Here is an 8,083-nt window from a genome sequence, read left to right as displayed (position 1 = left end):
AAGAAACCTGCTTTTCTGAGAGTGAACTCAGTGAATTGAGATTATTGACTATGATCGTAGACAAGTTAGGGAAGAAAGTTTTTTTATTTGATTTTTTTTTCTAATTTTTATTTTGTTAATTTGATGTTCAAATATGAGGTTTTCAATATTTTTTGGTACACTAAAAGAAAAAGCCAAAAAAGGTTAGGCTCCATGCAACCTATCACAGGAGGTCTCGGTGCTATCCAAGCAAAGGATATGTTTCAACATGTCTGGTGAGTTCTCCAACCAACTGAAGCTGATCGAATTATTATACGCAAGTCTTGGTAGAAAATCAACAGCCAAATTTTAAATCATATTTTGTGTTTGGGTTAGGTTTTTTATTTGTTTTAAGGAATTTGAAAATCAATAGTTATGCCATTGTTGTTAACACTATAACACCCATAACTCGTTTCTGTCACCAAAATAGGGTGATTGAGTATTACCGTACAATTTAGAACATTTCATAACAAGTAGCATCCAATTATCAAATTAATTTAACAAATACATATACAATTCAGAATGGAATAAAACATACATTTACGGACCTTAAATCAAGCCTACGAGGCCTCAAAAATAGTTTAGGAATAATCAGAGACCAATTCGAAATAAAATAAGAGATTTGGAACAAAAATAAAAAATTTAAAAACAAAGGTTACACAGCCTGGGGTCGCATGGCCGTATGTCCAGGCCATGTGACAGAGCCCAAACCTTGTGGCTTCAGGCATGGCTACTCTACACGCCCATGTATGCACCTGTGTGTCCTCCTGTGTAACTCACTGACTTGGGTCACACACGACGCCAGCCCATGTGAACCCTGCACTTTACATGTTTGGGACACACGTCCGTGTGGGTTGCTCGTGTGTGACACATGGTCGTGTGACAACCCGTGTCCTAGGCCGTGTGTGCCCAAAAATGACCCAAAACATGCTCATTTCACATCAAAATGCAATTTCTAAACATTAAAATAAGCCCAAAACATCCTTGTTGAAAGAATTGGTGTTGTATGTTGGGTCTCCTTTCTATAAGTGAGCAAATTTACAAGAAATATATTATAGCAAAAGGAAAAAGAAAGTAATGGCATTCAATTATAATTTGTTCACCTCAATAGTTTATATTAACCATTTTTATTTTTGTGTAATATGATATGAATTACATGTTTCTTGTCCTTGCAAAAAAAGTGAAGGAATTGAATAATTAAAATTCATTTGTTTGAAAACTATGTTAAAAATTCTCATGAATAAACAATAAACCGATTATGTTTTAAACTAAATAAAAATTGTCTCGATTTCTAAGCATTATTCATTTCGACCGTGAATAATAGTTAATTTGATTATGTTATTCTTAGGTTATTGTTTTATTATGCTAGTACTATTAAATTATGGTTTGAATTGTTTGATTAAAAAGTAAATTGATTAAAAATATATTGCTTTCCCTTTATATCTCAAACTAAATATTATTGATTATGTTTGAAACTAAAAAAACAATGAACAAGTTTCGAAATTTCAAATGATGAAACATAATATCAAATGAAATTGAAAACAAATGAGACCATACACATTAAAATTAAAGGTTTCAAATAGTTGCAAACATTTGGAATTTCAAATGATGAAATATAACATCAAAAGAAATTGAAAACAAATTTACATCATTTATAGCAAAAAAATCCAAAATTTTTGCAAACATTTCTAAATAGTTCTAATATACATAATAGCCTATTTTCATAGCCAACATCTAGGTTTTAATTGGCAACAACTAACTATATTGAGTAATTAAATCTTAATAGAAAAAGTTTCCAAATATTGCTATTTTTTAACATTGGCATTTGTGTTTCTGCTCTCTTTTGTACCTATTGTTGCATCAATGTTAATTTCCTTCCTTTTGCTAGCTTTCTTTCTCTTAGGTAGAGAGATTAATGTTTCACCTTGAAACCCAAGCTTCATAAAAAACAAACATAACATCAATAGAATTAAACTTATACAATAAACCATAAATAAAACTTAAAAGGCAAATCACTTGCAGTCAAAATTTGCATGTCTGTTCTATCATTTATGTATAAACCAATCCTTTGCAAGATTTGTTTTTCCCTTCTCCCAAGTTGACCAAAACTTGACATGAAAATTGAAGTTGGTATTGATGGACCACCAATTGTAAGGGTTGAATGTGCTTTTGAAACATTGGAATAAATAGTAAAAATTCATTGACCCTATAAGAAATCGTAAAGTTATTGATTTTATATAAAAATTCATAATAATTATAATAAGAAGTTTACCTCAACTATTGGTTGTGATGGTGGAGTTCTAATAGTAGGTGTTTTTGTATCAAGGTTAACTACATCTATTGATTTAATGTTGTAGGAGATTTCATTGTCTTACAAAAGTATATCAAATGTAAGTTAAATATATTAGAATTAAAAATTTTGTAATATTAATACATGAATGGTAACCTGATCTGAAGTGCCACTAGTAGGGACTAAGTTGCCAGTGATAAGGGTTGGACCATTACTGATTGGTGCTGAAGTGCCCTGCAACAATAACAACCACATAAATTTATATAGATACATGAACAATAGAATTGAATAAGAAAAATAAATCAAGAAACACTCACACAACTCTTTGCATTGTGTTTAATCTTGAAACATTGTTGACATTGCATTTTCCTTCCTCTCCTTAATAATCAAGTGCCATAACTTGATTCACCTACCTTCTTCGTTTTGCATCCCTTGGGTCTTCTAGGCATTTTTCTTGGGATAGGTGGATCAATTGATCCCATGTTTGTTTTTGTCCATAATTTTTCACTTGGTAGATGAGGCAATACACATTTATATAGTTTTTTTTATATAAATCTGTACTATATCTAACAAAGACATAATTTGCAATATCTTTTTTACTTCCACAATATAGCAGTAATGAAATGAGGGCATTGGATACCAGTGAGATCCCAAGCCTTACAAGTGCATTTCTATTTAACAAGGTCAACCACATAAACATCATCTCCACAGATCACTTCAAATCCATTCCATCTTACATGACAAAAAGCAATAAGTTCTTTGTTTCTCTCTAATTTCCCACATATCATAAGACAAAAAAGATTACCCCATTTACCATATTTAGGCATATTATTCACTATCCTACCCATTACATACTGCCTCACTTTCTCAAACAATGAAATAATGGCCATAAATTTAGCCCCTACTATGGCTAAATTAAAGGCTTCAGCAAAGTTGTTTTCCACCGCATCAAAGTGAAATCTAGTTTGGATGAATGCTCGACAACAATGTTTCATTTTAGAAATTTGAAGATTTACCATGGCTTCATGCTTTATTGCACCTACCTTCTGTAAATTGTTTTCATATTCGGCCTCAGTTGTTGATTTACAACAAGCCTAGAATGCATGTTGTAAGCCACCACCAGTGTATGAAAATTAAAGAAAAGATTGTAACACTCCATACCCGACCTAGTTGTTACGGTCAGATCACGGAGATTACATCGTACAAGCAAAGGAAACAAATATTTAGTTTGATGAAAATTAATTTTAATGAAAATAAAGTTCAATTAGATTAACTCTTTGAAAAACATTGTAATTTTTTGAAATCACAACTTAATTGTATTACTAAAATCAAAACCAATTTACTTGAGACATTTTCGTGCTAAATCTTTTTTAGAGAATTCCAATTAGGCTTGTAGTGGAAAACCTTCTAGCGTATCGTTTCTAAAATTGCGGTTCATTTTTAGTTATCATAAGTTAAATGCCCTTAAATGATAAAAGTTTTTGCGTGATAAATCAAAATAGTCCTAACGAACTAAACAAAAATTAAAATATTCAAAAACAAATAAAAACCCAAGAAAGTCCAAAATGTCCATTGTCGAAACCATTTTTTTAAAGGGGGTCGACTTTTATTTTGAAAACGAAAATGAAAACAGGAGTCGCCATCGATATTTTTTTTGATAATATCGAATCACCTTGAAATTCAATCATTTTGATAAAAACATTTCAATTTTACTAAAAAAACTGATTTTGGTCTATGAAACTCGAGAAAAATAGGTTCAGGAGTCGGTTACGTGCGAGGAAGGATTAGCACCCTCGTCACGCCCAAAATTGGTACCTAATTAATTGATTAATTAATGTCTTGATGTCGAAAATTAAAAATTTTAAAGAAATTTAAAATATGACCCCTATGTTAAAATCATTCAAAAATTTAGAAAATGGTGTATTTCATGTTAATCGAGAAAAAAAAGATTATGTCCAGTGAGTTAGGACACAATACCTTACATCCCGAAACGAGAATAAACATCGAAAATTTTATTTATTTTTTAGAAATTTTGATCATCCCGGTTTTAAAAATGAATCATATTCCGTAAATTGGGACACGATCCTTTTTAATTCCCGAGATAATTTTAAAAAAAAACACGTTTTTGAAAAGTGATTCGTATATTCAGATTTATCAGAAAAATTGAAACCTCGTAAGTTAGGGATCGACTTTTCGAATTCTAAAATACGAAATATTGCTTGTTATTTTAAAAGTCTTCCTTTTTGAATTTAGATGAAAAAATAATATAATATTTAAAATGATATACGAATAAAATATTAAGCTAATGAACGATTACAATGCAAGTGTACTTATAAACAAATCGTTGCAAATACAACAAAAATAATATAACATACATCATTTTAATGCTATTATTAACAATTAAAAAAACAAATAATATCAATAATAAAATAGCACATAACAGTAAGATACTAAATTCAAAAAGATAAAGAAATTAATAAATAATACACAAGAAAATATTTAATGAAAATAATTCATGAAACATTAAAAGAAAAAATAATAATCAAAGGGCTAAATTAAAATCAGAATGAAATCTAAGGCGCAATTAGTAACAAATTTAAAGATTAAAATCGAAATAGGACTAAAATAAAAAAAATGTGCAAAGAAAAGGGGCTGAACGGGAAATAAACCCACTTCCTGGACATGCGTCACTTCCCCAGAGGATTAGTGCGCTAGGGACTTAATTGCAAAGCGGATAAAATTTATGGTCTAATCTAAAAAATAAAATAAAAGTGTGAAAAGGACTAAATTGAAACAGATAAAAAAAGTGGAAGGGCCTAATGCTCAAATATACCATTAATAGAAAATGCGCGGATCCTCCACTTGGGTCTGGTCACCGCGCGGGTCAAACTTGAAACGGCGTCGTTTTGGCGTTGGAGCTATGGCCCAAAACGGCGCCGTTTTACATGTCTATATAAATCAATTTTTTTTAAAAAAAATCATATTTACTCTTTCTCTTCAAAAAAGTAGAAAAAAAACTCTCCCCCCTCTCTTTAAAAAAAATTCCAAAATCAGGCCAACTCTGATGCCGGACCACCTCGACGGCCACCGGTCGTGAGCGACGGTGCCGTCGTCCACGGTGGTCGAAAAACTGAAAAGACCCTATTTTTTGGGGTTTTTGCTTCCAAGATAAAAAAACACCGATTTTTATCAGAATCGGTACCTCTAACGCAAAAAGGTATATTTTTTAACCTATTATTTTTTGTTTCGTATTTTTTGAACGAAATCAAACCAAAAAAAATATAAAAGATAAAAAAATAGGCTCAAAGGAAAAAAAATTTCTCTAAATATTCGATTTTTTTTCAATCTTCTCTTTTTTCGATTTTGTATTCTCTGTCTCAAAAAAAATCACTACAATAGTGTTACAAGGCTTTTTATAGCCTAGAGAGAAAAAAATTACAACTTTCTCTTTCTATTGTTGTCGTATTACTATTTGTTTGCAGGTACGAAGGCAGTATGGTGGTGACGTGGTGGGGATGCGTGGCCGGGGAGGGAGGTACGGCGGCGGTTGGAAACTTAGGCTACTGTTTAGGGTTTTTGTGTTTGTTGAGTTTAAGTGTTGGGTTAATTGGGATAGGGTTAATTTGGGTTATTGGGTTTTAATTTGTATTTGGGTTGGTAATTTGTTTTTTTGTAATTGGACTGTTTGGGTTTTGGACATTTGGTTGTTTTCTTTGTTTGGGCCCAGACCAAAATTGGCCTATTACAGCTGCCCCTCTTTTCTCATTATCGTGTAACGGGAATGTAGCAAAGACATCAAAAGGGCCAATTTTGCCTGATCTGATATGAGATTTGTAGCTTCAACCCACTCCTCTGCAACTTCAGAGGAATGAGATTAACTATCTTTAGTTTGCTCCACTACAACTTTAGGGAGATAAGACTTATTATCTTTAGTTTGCTCCACTGCAACTTCAGGGAGATAAGACTTGATATCTTCAATCTGCTCCACTGCAACTTCAGGGAGATAAGACCTTCTATGGTAGGTTTAATTCGACCTATTGCAACTTCAAAAGTATAGGATTCGTTGTTTTAATCCGCTTCACTGTAACTTCAGGGAGATAGGATTAGTAGCTTCAATCTGCTCCACTACAACTTCAAGGAGATAAGATTGGTATTTTCAACCTGCTCCACTGCAACTTCAGGGAGATAAGGTTTGCGACTTTAATCTACTCCACTGCAACTTCAGGGAGATAAAATTTACCATGATCTACTCTACTGCAACTTTAGAGAGATAAGATCTGTGATTTATAGCTTTAATTTGTTCCACTGCAACTTTAGGGAAATAAGATTTGCTATCTTCAGTCTGCTCCATTGCAACTTTAGGGAGATAAGACTCTCTATCTTTAATCCGCTCCACTGCAACTTTAGGGAGATAGGATTATTAGCTTTAATCTGCTCCACTGCAACTTCAGTGAGATAAGATCTGTAACTTTAATCCGCTCCACTGCAACTTCAGAGAGATAGGATTATTGGCTTTAATCTATTCCACTGCAACTTTAGGGAGATAAGATTTGCCATTTTCTTCAATCCATCCCATTGCAACTTCAGCGGTATAGGATTTGTGGTTTCACTAATCTGTTCTCTGGGGCACATGACCTGTATAATCCATTTCATGAGCCTACTTATGCCTAGTGATTAGGATGTTATGATCAGAATGAATCAAAATTTCCTACCTAGATGTGTATGCATGAATACAAAATGTCATGAAAATGAAACCTTAATGTTTAAGTCGTTATTACTCATTTTTCATTAAGGCTCTATCACCGACATGTCAAAACGCCATCTTGTTCGGCTGGTAATACTCATATTTTACTTAATTGGATAGCCCCCACTATAATCTTCAATGTTCAATCCACTGTACTTTTGGGGCATAAAATTTGTATCATCCCCCTCTTACTGTAATTTAGGAGTATAATATTTGGCTCTTTCTCAATCCTCTCTTATTGTAATTCAAGGATACAGGATGTGAATCTCTTTGGTCTCTTACGCCATTCCTAGGGTGTCGTACCAATGTAAAATTTTCTTTTCAAAGAATAACCCCTTTTATTGCTTGGTGATCATTGCTCGTTTGTTCAATGAAGCTTTATCACCAACACGACATCTTGTCATTTTGTTCAATCAACATTTTGACAACAAAATCCAAAGGAATAGTCTTAATTTAGACTCTTCCTTCTCAGATATTTCCAACCTTTAAACCCGGTGCGTTTTAAACAATAATCATGTTTCAAGTTCCTATATTATTTAGAAACTTCTAGAGTAATATGGCGAACTTCTTTTATGAAAGTATTATTAGTCCATTAATCATTATTCCAATGCAACATGCTTGTAAAGATTGTAGCAATTGATAAGAATATAATTGATTTGGAACATAGCTCGAAATGAATAAATTATCAAGGATAGTAAAAATAAAAGAGGAATTGATCGGGAACACGTATCTTGAAAAAGAATGAAGTATTCCAAGAAGAAAAAATTCAATATAAATAGTATGAAGACTAGGTGCCCTAGATATCGCAGCTTGAACTTCTCTGTACAAACTTTTTGAAGATCATTCTGAGTTTGACACGTGTTTAGAATATCTGAAGTACTTTGTCGATGCCCTAAGATGTCGCGTATCCCTTTCCTGTTAATTTAGGTATAGTAAGATCACCGCATGCCCCATTTTGATCAATATTTGAGCTGCCCTTTTTAGGTTTTCAACTCAAATCCCCTTTGGTCTCAAGGCGTCCTTTGTGGGTT

This window comes from Gossypium hirsutum, chromosome D08 (genome assembly GCF_007990345.1).
Source record: "Gossypium hirsutum isolate 1008001.06 chromosome D08, Gossypium_hirsutum_v2.1, whole genome shotgun sequence".
NCBI lineage: Eukaryota > Viridiplantae > Streptophyta > Magnoliopsida > Malvales > Malvaceae > Gossypium > Gossypium hirsutum.
This window is presented reverse-complemented; position numbering follows the sequence as displayed.